The sequence below is a fragment of the Lactuca serriola genome, chromosome 4, assembly GCF_051521515.1.
Source record: "Lactuca serriola cultivar US96UC23 chromosome 4, Lser_US96UC23_V15, whole genome shotgun sequence".
NCBI lineage: Eukaryota > Viridiplantae > Streptophyta > Magnoliopsida > Asterales > Asteraceae > Lactuca > Lactuca serriola.
In genome coordinates, this window is record NC_136411.1 from 79,796,453 (window position 1) to 79,813,596 (window position 17,144).

The 17,144-nt window shown below is 32.9% G+C and overlaps 1 pseudogene across 1 annotated transcript; it reads right to left on the reverse strand.

The window, feature by feature from the left end:
• Positions 1–505: 505 nt before the first annotated feature.
• LOC145098542 (GDSL esterase/lipase At1g28570-like) lies at positions 506–16,225 on the reverse strand (annotated as a pseudogene). Its single transcript, XR_013704566.1, has 6 exons — positions 16,144–16,225; positions 15,019–15,270; positions 14,516–14,731; positions 1,330–1,476; positions 941–1,218; positions 506–813 (listed from the first exon to the last, which is right to left on the reverse strand). The product of XR_013704566.1 is annotated as a GDSL esterase/lipase At1g28570-like (transcript).
• Positions 16,226–17,144: the final 919 nt, after the last annotated feature.

A 17,144-nucleotide genomic window follows, 5' to 3' on the forward strand; every position in this document is an offset into this window, starting at 1 on the left:
TTTTTTTTTCCTTTTAGATGAAAATGATAATATGAATTTTTTCCTTTAGATAAAAATGATAATATGAATGAATTTTTTTCTTTTATTCTCGAAATTCAAAAATACCATCATTAATACGAAAGTTGTGTATACTTTATTTATAAAGATACCTTATTTTTAATTAAATGGACAAACCATTTATTTTTCTACTAACTAGTTAATAATTGTTTGGGCTTTAAATCTTTTTTGTTAACCAAACTAAAGCGGGCTAACAATTAACATCTACCTTGAGCCCCTAAATTATTTATCTAATAGTGCACTCTATCAACAAGGCCCAATACCATTCTTTGTAAATATTGATATTTATCCAAATAATAATTGAAAAAAAAAATACAATTAGTTGGATTTTTAGGTACTAAATTATTGGATATTTAGGTATATACAAGGTACGATGTTTATACCAATATAATATGAATCATATAGTGTTTTCATTTATTATAGAAAACACATTTTCTGTTTTCATTTATTCGGGGCTTGAATAATGCTTAATAATTTTTCAGCCACTGATTTACATAAAACTTGATAATACATCCATCTCTTTTAACATTGAAGTAAGGCACGAGGAGTAGAATTGGGGCACCGTGTATGGCCCTTGCAATAAACTCTTTGAGATAATTTTATATGCTGCTTCCGTTAAGTGTGTCCCATCCCATGAAATATATGTATCCGGATTATCACATATAGTTGGCGATAAATCCCACCATGATACTGAATCGTTGTAACGGAGCACCCATGTAAAATCATAACATGCCTTTGAAACTTCATTTGTGAATCCTGTAACATATATATCAAATTCTTGTTAGTAATAGTATCTATCGATGCAATGTAAAAACTATTTCATTCCAGATGGGTTAACTTTGTGATGTTATTACTCCAAGTCTAATAGAGACATTTTACGTACCATATTTTTTTGGAGAGCGATAAAACTGCATGGCAGCATTGTAGATATCAGCATATAAGAGATTTGCTTCAGGATACAACTCTCGAATTTTGTTGAGTTCTTTCATGAGAAGTTCATTGTGGTACTCGGCAATCTTGTTAAACTGGAATAAACATCCAGTTATATTATCATATTTGGTCTTATCATATCCATAGTCTGAGTTTTAAAATCATTGGGAAGCATCCCATTGGTAGGCCTCCTGGTACAAGTATTGTTTTGGCCCCAAGCTCAATAAGTTCCTGTGTTTCCATTATGAATATGAAGTTAAACCACTCTTTAGTAAGTTCTTGTAGTTATACTTGTACAAAAGCAAGGAAGAATAAACATGTGTGCTTTGTGTACGTGCTTACATTAACTGCTGAGATAATGGCTTCAACAACAAATGGAACATATGTTTCAACCTCATCTATGGATTTTCCGTCCTCTAATGCGTTAGTACTCGTTCATTCCAGTCTCACCCATGAGAATCAAGGAATCTCCAATTAAGTGACTACAATCTGAATATATATTAAGAGAGGAATAATTAGAAATCAAACAAATCAAACATCCTAATGTCAAACTTTATTCATGAATGATGGTGCTATGTTCCATGACTCAAGTATGTTATTTAACTTCGTATCTTAAATTAATTGTCTCATATGATATTACTATTATTTATTACATCGAATAATAACAATTTTTATACATTTTTTTTGGAACCATCAAATATATTATAAGGAAAAAAACCCCGACTAACAAAGAACTAGAGGTTCAGTTTACATCATTCTTATCATATTGCATTACATAGCAAGGTTTTGGAATTCAATTAGTTAAATATTTATACTAATATTATTTAAAGTCATTAATGATCAATTCAAGGACCTTAAGCTAAATATTTAGTTTGTAGATTGAAATGACTAAACTAGTCATTTTCACGAATTACCTATCCAAAAATAGTCAAAAAATACATTAGCCAAAGATAACCCAAGAAAGAGTAGTTTGGCCAAAGTTGACTACAATCAACGAGCGTTGACTACGGTCAAAGGGGGAAAGCTACGGTTTCAAGGCAATGGGCTCCTGTTTCACCAAAATCGTCTACCGTCTTGGGTTAACTATGATTTTTTTTTCCTTTCGAAAATCTAAAATCGTAGGTTACGATTTCCTCTCGACGAACTACGATTTCCCAAACCATAGTCTACGGTAGAGGTGGCAATCGTGTCGTGTCGTGTCGAAACACTAAACGGGTTGAAAGTGCTTGACCCTAACCCTTCTCATTTAATTAACGTGTCATTTCGTGTCAACCCGTTTATTTTCGTGTCGGGTTTCGTGTTAGGGCTATAGCTCGAAATATGTCGTGTCATGTGAGGTTAAAAGATTAAGCATTTTGAAAGAGTAGAAGTTAGGTAGGCAGAAAGGAAAAACTAATACTTTGGAGGCAGAATAGTTGAAGTCATAGCAAGTTCAGATGACAAAATTAAAAGAGTGGGAGTTTGGGAGGCGGATGACAAAGGTCATGAGGATGCGAGAGTGGTGAAAGAGACTAGGTAGTTTGGGAGAGAATGAAAAATTGAAATGAAGTCTTGATCTAGATGGCTAAGTCATTTCAACATTACAAAACAATTTAATTCGAAGGCTTTCTTTTACTTATGGTTTTGATTTTGTATCTCTCTAGTTTATTTAAATAATCCAAAATACTTGCATATGAATAAACTGGTCATTTTCGAGTCATATTCGAGTTGAAATTCTCAACCCTAACCATACCCATTTAATTTTCGTGTTGTGTCGTGTCAACCCGTTTATTTAAATGGGTTGAAATATCTTTACCCAAACCCGTTTATTTCGTGTCGGGTTTTGTGTCGTGTCAATATTTGCCACCTCTAGTCTACGGTTCTGGGTAAAAAGTCTACGGTTTTAATTTTAATTTTAATTAATTTATTTATTTTTAAATAAATAGAGAATAGTTTTTTCATAATTATTTTGATAAAAATATATTTTTTGTAAAATGTTGAGTAGTTTTTTTTGACAATTATTTTGTTAAAAAATATTTTTTGTTAAACTACTGTCCATTTATTTAAAAATAAAATAAAATAAAAAATAAAACCGTAGACTTTTTACCAAGAACCGTAGACTATGGTTTGGGAAACCGTAGTTAGTTGAGAGGAAACCATAGATTATAAAATAACCTACGGTTTCAGATTTTTGAAATGAAAAAAAAAAATTATAGTTAAGCCGAATCAGTAGATGATTTAGCGGGACAGTAGCCCACTCTAATTACCTACGGTTTTGTGGAGGCTATTTATGGATAATTGCTAATTTTTGGCTATTTTTGGATCGGTAATTAGGGAAAATGACTACATTAGTAACTCTCTTTAGTTTTTATTTATGCATAATAGTCTACTAGGTATAAGATCCATGTATTACATGGGTTAATACAAAAAATTAAATATAAATGTCTAAATTTTTAAAAACTTTGGATTTATAAGAAAATAAGAAAAATAATAAATTATTAAAATTAATTTTTTTTATCTTTTAAATTTAAATAGATAAACAAAATAAACTAATAAGCTTTAATATGAGAATTTTAAAATAAGAAGGTAAATCTATTAATGAAAATTGATATTCATTTATTACTACATTTATTGTAATTTTTACATTAAAGTATTATGTGAAATTTATTAAAATAGAAAAATTCATAAAATGATATGTGGAAAAGAAATTAATTCAATATAACTACAAAATGACATTTGACAAATTGAATGAAAATGTGACATGTGGAAAAAAAAACTTTCATTTATTAGAGTATACTAGTTTATATCTCGTGGGAACCACGGTTATAAAATTAATTAAACTTTTATAGTGAGAACTCAAAATTATTAATAAGTTATTTTAAATAAATTATTAATTAATATATATTTTTTTAGTTATATAAAATTATAATCGTTAATTTAAATAAATATCTTAAATTATATCACCTTACAATTTGTATTAATTTTATTTTAATTTTTATTCTAATGTTATTAATTTAATGTAATTAAAGTGTATAATTTAAAATTTAAAATTTAAAATTGAGAATTAATAGGTTGATAAGTGGCATGCATTAATTAGGAAGCCTAATTGGATGACACATGGTAAAAGAAGAATACAATATGCATTAATTGAAATGCCTAATAGGATGACACATGTCAAAAGAAGATTAAAATTATTCTTTTATTAGAATAGACATTAATTGAAATGCCTAAATTAAACATGTATACAAAATGAATGTTTCAACTAGTGGTGAGGTAAATACCAATTGGAACCGATCTGGACCAGAACCGAATGGGAACCGGAAATAATTAGGAACTGAATATAGTTGGGTTCTTAGTTAATGCATATCTATAAATCAGGTTATCGATTTTCTGGTTCCAATTTGAGTTTGGTTTGGTCCGGTTTCGGGCCCTAACAAATAGGAGTGAGAAAATAATCCTTGTTGGAAATAAACTTAATTGGAACCGAAACCGATTTGAACCACATATGTAATTCTATTCGGTTCTCAGTCCCTTCATATCCATTTATTCGATTCTCGTGTTTTCGGTTCGATTCGGTCCGATTCCGAAATCGACCTCACCCATAATTTCAACATGGATTATCACATTATCATTCCACTTTCCATATAATTTTTTCATCGTTTTATACATTACATTGAACTCTACAAAATTTAATGGATCATATTTAAAGCATTTCATTTATTACAAAACACAATTTAGGACATTTATTCAAGGAATAAAAAGTTTCCCTTTTCTTATCAAAGAATTAAATGGTCAATGAACTCTACATTCATTGGCTCGAACGAGTCATTTCACTGTCATTAAGTTTAATCAATTGAATGACAGTAAAACAAGTCTCCTAATTAAACATTTATACTAAACTATACATTACGAATCCTCTTAGTTAGTTATATAATGAGCTAGTTTGTTAGTTTGTATTGTGTCTTTACATAACCTTGATTGTACCAATTCTAATACACGTTAATCGTAAGAAAACTCATAACATGATATTTGGAAAAAAAAATTAATTCAAAATAACCACAAAATGACATTTGACAAATTGAATGAGAGTGTGAAAAGTGGCAAAAAAAAACCTTCATTTATTAGAGTAGATTTAAAAAAAACTTATAATCTTTTAAAATAAAGTTTGTATTTAAACAATCTTATTTAAAAAAATTTCTTATGGTATGGGCTTAAACCTTTAAAAAGCTAGTCGCCATCGTAGAGTCGATGGTTGCCACTATCTCTCAAAATCGTATAGCCCTAAAGTCCATCACCCCTTCATCGGTTCTTGTCGGTGGTCTCCCCGTATTTATCTCCCCTATCTATGATCTCCACCGTGATCTCTCTAGGCCACCTTCACCCATAGATCCTTTCCATCCCAACACATCTCTCAGATGCAATACCCGCTCTTATCTTTCACAATATCTCGATTCCCCAACACCAAATTTTTGTGATAGTTAAGGACTAAATCAAATAAGAAACCATAACTCCATAAGTATGGGAGGAATGAGTTGTTATTTCACCGCTTCATCTCTATTGATCTATCTCTGTCGATCTGAACCCCAAGCACTTCCTTTTGCCATCTTCCCTATCCATCTCTTCCAAATTCAATCCAAAAACCTTAAAGTAGCCGCCAATTAACACTGCCTTCAACCATTATTTCAATCATTCTAACTTTAAACCATCAACCATTACGTTCCCTCACCGATTACCTTCACCAATATTTTCGCACCACCACCTTCATGATACACTAGAAGCCCTAGCATTTGCCTCCCTATGTTGTTCACGACAACTAGATACCATCACATACCACCTCTCACCATTGATTAAGTGTTGTCGTTATAGTATGCCTCTCAAACTCATAATCATTGGTGATGTTGGGTTTTGAGCAATCTAACACTCCTAAGTTTACATGCAACCCTAAATACCTTGGATCTATGTTTTCTCTATTATACTTGCAAATATCAACTTTCCAAGGTATTGTTCTATTCTAGCATACAAAACTTTGAATAACACAAGTTAGAATAACATACCTTTTGTTGGTGCTTGTCTTCATGAAGCTTGAGTGCCTAGTGCCCTAAGTGTGACACCTCAAATGGTTCACACAACACCATAAGCACTTGGAATAACTTAGAGAGAAATTAGAACACTTCAAGAATCGGCTTGCCCTCCATGCATATCATAGTCCCCAATTTTCCCAAGAAAGAGATCATTATATAGTGTGTTACAATTAGGCTAAACCCTAATTGTCATGGCTATTCATTTCCATGGATCCATGGGTTCAAATACACCATGGAGCATTCAATGGGTTTTAGCCCAACTTGATAATCCATGGAGCATTAGCCCACTATATAAGTATGGATGATTTACACAATCAACCCATATATTTAATTAGTCTTCTTTTGATCACATAATTAATTCTAAATTAATTATTGATCAATACTAATTAAATAATCTTATTAATATATTAGAACTTATAATATATTAATAAACCTTAAGTGTTATTTCTCTCATTTTAGTCTATCCAAGTGCATGATGCCATGCAATCCAAATGGACCATGCCGGGTCGGGTCAAGTCTTACCAATTATAGTTATGGACTTAGACATTAATCCAACAGTCTCCCACTTGGATAAGTCTAAAACTATTATTGCGTATGACTTCAAGAACTGACTGGCAATCGTAGCTCTCAAAAGCTTCCGTTGAACTCTGACCTTGTAGATGAACTCTGACCTTTGTCAATGACTTGTCCATTAGATAAGGGATCATATATTCCTCCATTCTAGATATCATATGGACTGAGACATGGATTATAATCATTCTCTCTGTCCATTTGTTGTTTCCCGATTTCTGATTTATGACGACTGACTAATTGAACAAATCAAATCAGTCCAGGCCCGGACGAGCACTTACTTTTGTCATCACTAAATCATCGAGGGGCCCACAGATATCGCTTTTATCCCTATGAGGGTAAAAGGAATGGATAAACTTCGACTCATATGCTTTTACTGACTACTTGTTGAATCATACACAAAGGCACGTTTTATAGCATCGAGTTACCAATGCGTTTTCATACAATCAATGTATAACCAACTCATAGGCAACAACTCATATCTCTAGTTTTGAAGAATATAAGATATTATCGTCTCATGATTAACTCGTGATAAAATCCATGAAGTGATACCAAATGAGCGTGGGTTGAATCCAATACTCAGCCCTTATGAGTACTCATGAATGTTGTAGCAACTATTGCATTGTCTAAAGCACTTTAAACAAATCATACAAGCCAAATTCACGACAGTCTTGATTCATATCTACTTCCAACATATGACCGACTGTGGATGGTTTGAATAACTTGGTCATTCAGGAGAATGACCTAGTTATTCTGTAAGTCAAAACATGCAAAGTGAAACACAAAATAATACTAGTCCTATATGGCTTCAACACTTTGAGCATAAATAAAACACCTTTTATCTAAGCACCATATTGATCACTCATTATTCATGTTTCGATTAATCAAATTAATACTTGAATTCAAACAGTAGTGATGCCATGCTCCAAGCATGCATACTATGTTTCTCTAAACAATAACTATGCCATACTCCAAGTATGCACACTATGTTTACATATGGTCATCTCTTTGTGAAATGTATATCAATTGAACATGACTTCAATGATTCTCATTTCACAATCCCAATCCTTATTGTAAATGTAAGAATACCAAGTTCTTGTCATTTACCGTAATCTATGCAATGATCCTCTTGTAATGATATTCACACAAGTCACAAAGACTTGGCAACAAACATTACAAAGTATTCCAATGGAAAGCAATTCCATGGAGATGAAGTCTCAAATTCAAAGTACATTCCTTTGAACATCCTTCTTTGCATTAAGTTCTTTAATCTTACACAGATTCAAAGAATAACTTCCACCTATGGAAACAATTCCATATTCCCATCTTGACCATCACTTTTGAACAAGAGTTGCCTCTTTCCAAAATATGTCAATATGATCCTTACTCTATACTTCCAATTGTCCATGAGTAACCAAACTTTGGAAAACCCCAAATTGTTCTCGACAATTGCTTAATCATCTTAGTCATATCCAGTTCTAATCCCTTTTCCCTTCTTAACGCCCTAAGCATTAGGAAAACTTAGAATGGATGAATATTATAACACATGCAATCGATCCTATATCCGAAGCATATGGGATACGATTCATGCTATAAAAATTTTATTTGCCATGTTCTCGTAATTCGAACTATGAAGAGGGATGCCGTAATCATAATCGAATTTTGAGAAAGCAACATATATAGAAATTCCTTATGTTGAACCATTCCAACATAACATTCATATATATTCTTGACTAAAGTTGATTAAAATCTCAATCTAAGCTTGTAGAATTGGAATGAAGTATAAATTTATCTCCCTTAATTATAGTAAAACAACTTTTTCAAAGCGAGTTGAAACTTTTGTTTTCTATAATTAAAATTGCTAACTTGCAACATAATCAACATGCTCCCACTAGCATAATGATTATTATCTAACTAGCATGACACTTTATGCTCCCACTAGCTTTGACATGTACCTAGAAATCAGTCAGATTTTTGATACTAGATTGCCTTGATAAGACTTTATCAAATCATACACCTGGAGTCTAAACCTTTCCTTAGATAGCTCACATGTGAGTCTAAATCTTTGCCATTCTCATTAGTTAGTGTGTCGGTTAACCACACACGCTTCACTAACGACATGAGAATACAAACTTCACACTTGCTATCCACTTAAATCTACTTAGTGAAAGAGTTTCCTCACTATCATTTTCATGAATCAGAGAGAAACCTTATGACACTTAGATTTTGATGGTGTATGTGTTCCTATCCATGTGAATTTGACATAACCATAATCACACGACAAGGTTAATGACAAATCCAAATTCATATGGACTGAACTTGTGCAGTCTTAGTTTCTTGCCACCTGGTAGCACAAGGGCCCACCATTGCTTCCAAGTTGTTATGCAACCAGTTGAGAACTCTCAGAACTCCAATGCAAAACCAACTTTAACTGGAATGGGCACAAAATATGTCAACACGATAGGTTACAAACCTCAAGTCGTGGTCTAGTGATTAACAAAACTCTTGATTAGTTCTTGAATCTATCTTAAGATCCTTTTAAGACTCCCACTGACCTCTTGACATATAAGATTCTCCTTGTCAAGAACCATTCCTTGACAAAAACGAATATTCAAGAGTTAGTGCAGATTCTTATCAAGTTAAACACTTCTCACAATTGGTCTTAGTTGGTCTTTGTTTTATCCAAAACATCACAACCTACCAATTTCAAATGTACAAGAGTAAGAACACATTTTACTCTATATTTAACAAGTGTTTAAACCTTTCTTAAGATTATGTCACTCAAGGCTTAATCTTGGAGTATGACTCTAAGATTTAATTTTGGAACGAAGTATAATTTATCTTTTGATCTAACCATTTCAACAATTCACGATTCCTCTCCTTAGCCAAACAAAATGAACTAAGGTGTCCTTAGAGGATCAATTGTGACATGGTTTCATAATCACTGAGATAATCATAAAACAAGATACTCAAGTACTCTCCCATCTCTTCAGATTAGAGAAACTTTTATCTTTCTGCCTTATTTGATTCTTCTTACTCATTATGTCTATCATTGAAACTTCTCCAATGATCCAGAACTATACTTAAACTTGTAAGTATAACCATATTTACTAAACTTTAGTAAATCATAATGAATAATCTTATTAACTTTGTGGTGGACCTGATCAGCGTACACCCAAGTGTATCCGATCCCTTTGTCCTTCACTTGATTCATATATACATGTGAACAAGGAATTAGACTTAATTTCCCAAATATATAAAAAAATTCTCATGATCATACAATACAAGTTGCATGATTCCAAGTTTCTATCCAATTGAAACTTGGGTGATGAGAATCTTTCCTTATTTGGTAAATTATGACACTTCCACTAATGAAAGAATCAAATCCATTTACCCATATTGCATATCAATGGAAACATATAATCAACAATTTTTCACAAATGCCATTGTAAGGATACTTAAAATAAATAAAATCAAAACCATTTTTCTTTTATTTTAAAACTTTGCGGAAAAATTTATCCTTACAATCCATATGGAAAACTTGTTGTTATCTATTCCTAAGCAATATATCATAACTCTTAAGTAACAACTCAAAATTCTGATCACCGAACCATGCGATCGAAATCCATCTTCGCGATCAGAATCAGCATATACTTCCTTTAAGTTTCTTCAATTTTCTTTGATTCTTAAAACATCAACATGTGACCTCGTCACATTATGCAATAAGAATCTCAGAATAGAAACTTAATAGAGTTAGACAATGGACTTTACCTGAAGTAGAGTCAAACCTATTAACTTTACCATCCTTAAGATGTTTCAGGTAAATTTAGTTGCTTCGCAACCAATGTCTTTCCTTTGGCAACAGAATCTTATGGACTCTTTGGAAACGGTACATGGGACTATCACAGACTTAACCTTCCTCTTTACCATTTGGTCAACCGAGTTGACTATGGCCGATCTCTTTCCATTGGGAAGAGAAAGTTTTTCCTGGACCTCCAATGTCACCATTTTCAATGTCCAAATAGGTTTGGAAAGTAGATCTTCCAATCCAATTTGCTTTACTAATGCTCTAAATCACTGCTGATTTAGCATCATCAAGCAAATATGTAAGATCATTAAGGGTCTTGTCACGGCCTGTCATCAGGGAGTGACTGAAGAACCAAGTCAGCAGCCAGCTACCTCGAGACTTCGACACCCGACTCTCTCGACTTATCAATATGTGGCTTAATCCCCAAGATCTAAGCACATATAGACTTTGCTTGCCAATAGGGATTGAGTGACTTAGAACTTATCAAGTCTTAAAACTTGTGGGATAGAGAGATTTATTGGAGGAGGTGGATGAAGTGAAGTATGATTTCTAGTCCCACAAATGCCCAACAAAGGGATTGATCTTTCACCTTGATTGCCATTTGGGATATCATCTTCATTAGGAAGCTTGTTCCTAAAGATTTAGGAAGACCATAGCTGTCTAAACTAGACATCTATAATGGGAGAAATTCAAGTTAGTTGATTTAAAGTCCTTAATATAACACCCAATATGAAATATTAAGGCTAGGACCCAACAACCTATTTATAACTAGAAGAGGGATGTCGTAATCCAAATTATAAAATAGTTGAAGGTAGGTAAATGACGATTTACCAATTTCCACCATGAAAACGAAATATTTTATTATTAGGTTTTATTGGTTTTGAAACTCCTAGATCTTTTGAGATACATTGAACTTTTCAATGGCATGTTTGAATCTCGATTGTGCCCTTTCAAATTTGTGACTGAGATGCCGAGGATCACAAACAAGGTGTGAATAACCATACAAATTGACTTGGTACCCTTAACAATATTACCTAATCGATGTGCCGGTTAACCACACACGCTCCACCAATCTATAATAAAGTCAAGTTACCCTTTGCCACTCTTACTAGTCCATGTTAGTGTGTCGGTTAACCACACACGCTCCACTAACGACTTGGTAAGGTACAAAGTGTAATTTTATGGGCTAGCACCTTTTCACATTTTCCTAAGTAACTAAGATTGGGAATTTATAAGTGTTTAGTTACTTAGTATTTTTCATTATACTTTTAATGAAGGGAGAATTATAGTCCATTCCTACTCATTCGGCTAACGACCCTCCACCAGTCAAGGAAGCGGTGGGTGAGAGTGGACACCCATTAAACTGCCATTTTATAGGCAGTAACCTTATACCCCCTTATAGACCGGCTTCGTGAATGAGGCCTACTAACGGTAATATTGACTTCCTCTTATACATATCTATATAATTAAAATTATAATAATAATATAAGGGTTGAATTTTAAATTTTTTAAAATTTCAATGTTCAATTTGGAATTAAAGTATACATGAGGAGTAACTTTTCAAATTCCAAAACTTGAGGGCAAGTTTTGAAACTATTTCAAGACTTTTTAAATCATAACTTATGAGTTTAATGGTTCATTAAAATGAAGTCTCTTCATTTTAATGTAACCCCTTATTCTTTAAAAACACTTTAAAGAAGTGTCTCTTCAACATCCATAACTTGAGGACAAGTTATGGAGTCATTAAACTATTTAATGGAAAAAACTCTTACATTTTATGTAACCTACAAAACTTTTATGAGTTTTTAAGATTCATAAATATGACTTTTCACATAACTTGAAGACAAGTTACAAAAACATATTTTATGAACTTCTTTTAGACTAATATGGATTGAAAACAACTAAAACATAATTTTTCCATTATCAATCTAAACTAACTCATAAATCAAGGAAACATAAAATTCTTGAAAATTCATAACTTGAGGACAAGTTATGAACTCCATACAATTTTCAACAAGATCATGAATTATATCAACAAACAATTTGCACACAATTACTATGATCTAGCAAAACTCATAAGCATGATCATTCATAATCAACAATTTTCAAGAATAACATGAACACATATAAACTTGAAACTTTTATTATAGCATTGAAATTGGTTTAACATAATCATCACCACATTCAAAACAAGTTTTATAAGCCCAAAACAGTCAAAGATAATGATTCTAGACCAATTCCAGCACCAAAACTCGAAAATATGCTGTCTGGGGGTCCAACTCGTCGAGTGCATGAACAAACTCGGCAAGTTGGATGCATTTTGCCTTGGACTCGTCGAGTCCCTTCATGGACTCGGCGAGTCTGCTGGGCAGACAGCACCAAAAGTCGATTTTTAAGCAGTTTAAGCAAGTACAACAAGAAAACAAGCCTAGGCTCTGATACCACTGTTGGGTTTTGAGCAATCTAACACTCCTAAGTGTACATGCAACCCTAAATAGCTTGGATCTATGTTTTCTCTATTATACTTGCAAATATCAACTTTCCAAGGTATTGTTCTATTCTAGCATACAAAACTTTGAATAACACAAGTTAGAATAACATACCTTTTGTTGGTGCTTGTCTTCATGAAGCTTGAGTGCCTAGTGCCCCAAGTGTGACACCTCAAATGGTTCACACAACACCATAAGCACTTGGAATAACTTAGAGAGAAATTAGAACACTTCAATAATCGGCTTGCCCTCCATGCATATCATAGTCCCCAATTTTCCCAAGAAAGAGATCATTATATAGTGTGTTACAATTAGGCTAAACCCTAATTGTCATGGCTATTCATTTCCATGGATCCATGGGTTCAAATACACCATCGAGCATCCATGGAGCATTCAATGGGTTTTAGCCCAACTTGATAATCCATGGAGCATTAGCCCACTATATAAGTATGGATGATTTACACAATCAACTCATATATTTAATTAGTCTTCTTTTGATCACATAATTAATTCTAAATTAATTATTGATCAATACTAATTAAATAATCTTATTAATATATTAGAACTTATAATATATTAATAAACATTAAGTGTTATTTCTCTCATTTTAGTCTATCTAAGTGCATGATGCCATGCAACCCAAATGGACCATGCCGGGTCGGGTCAAGTCTTACCAATTATAGTTATGGACTTATACATTAATCCAACAGGCAACAACGGGTTTGTCTATCTAACTCCTCGATTTTCCATATATGTAATATAATGAATATTCTAATCACTGATTTAAGGTCAATTACAATGTTTTTTGGCGTTTATTGAATGATTACATGGTTGGAAACACATCTTTAATGACCCGATATCCTTAATTTGCAGGTCATTTTAGTTCATCCCGTTGCCTAACTTTACTCCAAAATTTTTGAAATGGAATCGAGATCGTTCACCTTTTTGCATCATTGAATCTTAGGGTATGTGCTGTTTTGGGGTTTTCAATTTCATCTTGGCTAAAGTTTGTATACAAGTGTTGTGAGCCAAATTTGGTTTAAATTTTTCCTTGAACAATTGTAAGATTTTTTTTCATGTCAAATCTTTCTTCCAAAAGGATGTCCAACTGGGGATAGAATAAAAGAATGTCCAACTGGGGAAAGAATTATCTGTTTTTCTTCGTTTAAATAAATATGCATATATATATGGCATGTTAAAACCCAAGCTCCTTGTGAAATCTTGTGAATTTTGACCATTTTGTCCTTAATGGTTGTCTTCTAGTATTCTTTCTAAGTTGTTGTTTAGAAAATTTCATATTTTTAATATTCTTATATTTCTAACTTCTAACTATTAAAAATGATATTTTTATTCGACAGTAGTATATATATATATATATATATATATATATATATATATATATATATATATACACCAACATATTCTTTATTAAGTATTACTTTGTTTCTTTCATTAATAGATATTAACCATATAACCTACGGATTCCTAATCTAAATAATAAAATTAATATTGTTAAGTAGATATTTTTACTAATAGACATCTTAGCTGCCTCCATATTAAGTCCTTACTCATGTGTGCATATTTAAGTTTAGTTTATTTACCTGAAACATTGGCACATATGGATTGTTTGAACCACTCAAGTTGAACTCGTGAAGATACATTTGTAAGCGTGTTATGAACCCCAATGGCTTCAAGAATAGAAGAATCCAATGCGGTTGCACCTATTACAGCATAATTTACTCCTTGTCCCAATTCCATCTTCTGGCTCCCGTTGTCATCGAAAAATGGTGGTACAAATGGCAGCTTGAGGCTCTCAGCTTCATAAAGAGAAGAAAAAGGAATAATAATGTATTTTTCAAGAAGTCTTAAATATAATGTTTTTTTTTTCTTTTTTGAAATTTGCATTATTTTTTATTATAAATATGTTAATTTGGTCGTCTTCTTTATTATCTAAATATATGCAAGCTTCATAATGAACATTTTTTACACAAATTTCTGAAATAGATGAGAGAATACAATGACCACACATATTAAGTATATATATATGTTGCAACACTTTGACAGAGATCAAGTGTCTCCATAAGGAGATGAAGCGAGGGGTTACCAATGAAATCAATTATGAGGCGACCATTGGAAGCACGACCAGTGGGCTTATGAAAAAAGGTTTCGCCATAAGGAGGATAAAAGAAACCTAATTGTGGATTCAGCTGTTTTAGGTTACCAGTGTCGAATAGAGAGTCTCCAAAACCGATGATTGAAGGGTAACATCCATTTGCATACAAACTACAAGTCCATAAGAGCTGCAAAATGATGAAGAAGGACGTGCCATTACAGAGTTTGAGCTCAGAAATTGTTTCTAAAAGATATGAAACTAAAGTCTCGTCTATTTATCTTTGCCTGTGCTACCCCTTGGTCCCAAAAGCGATCTATTAAAAAGATTAAAATTCTAATTTGCTTGTATTTTATTTACACAGTACTTACTATTTACATTTTTTAAAATTTATGTTATACATTTTTGTTTATTTATTTATTTTTCATATTGAAAAAAAAATCTACAATAAAGATATGTATTATTTACTAACTTGTAACACTAGGAAGATTACTAACTTTTTAATAACGAAACCGTGTGTAAATCAAAATAATCATTTATTTATTTAAGAAAGAAAACGTTTATTCCATTTTTACTGAGGTTACAAACTTACAAAAGGGGGACATGTGGGCTCTAAGTCTCTTAATTTATGTATTGCATCTTGTCCATTCAAGAGCCATATGAGATCACTAAACTCCCAAAGCCCCTCCTATTATTTTTAAGTTTTAATTGCCATTCATTTCTTTTTGACAAAACTGCAAAATTAGTCCCTATGGTATTTAAAAAACTATGGATAGGATCCAAAAACTTTTCAACTTGCATGGACAGTCCAAAATCAAAAGATTTCTGTGAATTTGGTCCCTGATAAATTAAAATGACTATTTTGCCCTTATTATTTCTCTTTTATATTTTTCTTTATTTAGTGCAGTATTTCATTAATTATAAAAACTAAAACCTTTCTCTCTCTCTCTCTCTCTCTCTCTCTCTCTCGATGGTCCTTCATTCTTATCGTGAACTCCGTTAAATCCTCAGATCTACAACTCCTTCTTACAACACATTTAATACGATCTGAGATATTAAGCACATAAACAAACTATGAGATGGATCAGACAAATAGGGAGGAAGTAAACCAAAACAAACTGATTTTCTCCCCCAACCCATTCTCGTCTCTGCCGCCTCTATTCCATCCTATATTCTCCAGTTGTTGGTACCCAAACACCATCAACCAACTGAAGAGATTTGGTTCCTTAGGAATCCCCAAACTGAAGATGCATCACCAAACCAAATCAAACCTAATTAGGTAAAAACGAGATTTCTTCGACAGAGATCAAAGTTGAAGCAAGCCCCACTTCTAATGAACATAATCAAGAAAACCGAAATAGCAAAATTAGGTTTTGTCAACAAATAATGGATCTAAATCGAGCAATGTTCATCCCTACCTACTAGTTGCGGGCTCTAATCAGTTGTCATTTGATCCATAGTCTTTCCGATCGGTCGCCTCTGTTATTTGCTCCTCCAAAAACACCATCGACTCCTCCCTTATCTGCAGCCTATACATCCCTTGGAGATGACAAAATGGCTCGGTATGTCCCGAGCCATATCCGTGATTTCTGATGGATTTTATGCATAAGAACAATCCTATGTGCTCATACAAACCCTAATGCTTGGATCTAGGTCTCTCTATTGTACATGCTTTGAATCCAAGACTAATAAACTTAGATCTAACATATTATAAACTGAATTAGGGTTTAGAGAATTACCTTTGGTTGTTATATAGCAATAACAATCAATTCCTTGCTTGGATTGGCCTTAGAAAGCTTAGTGCCTCAAGTGTTGCACCTCTAATGGAGTCACAAACACCATATACAACTTGGATGAAGAGGAGAAGAAGAGAGGCTGCCCAAAAACGACTAGAAACCCTAGAGAATCAGTTGTCCACGTTTTTGGAGCCTAAGGGGTCCTTTATATACTTGTGTGGGCTGCTAGGGTTTCAGTCAAAACCCTAATGGACAGCTTAAACTCTAAGCAGCCCATGGAACCTTCTGGATAAGGCCATGGACGAAAATATGATGGGCTTCCATCATAATTTCGTTCACCCCTTATTCCTTTAGTATTCCTTAGCCCAATAACTCAATTATCCA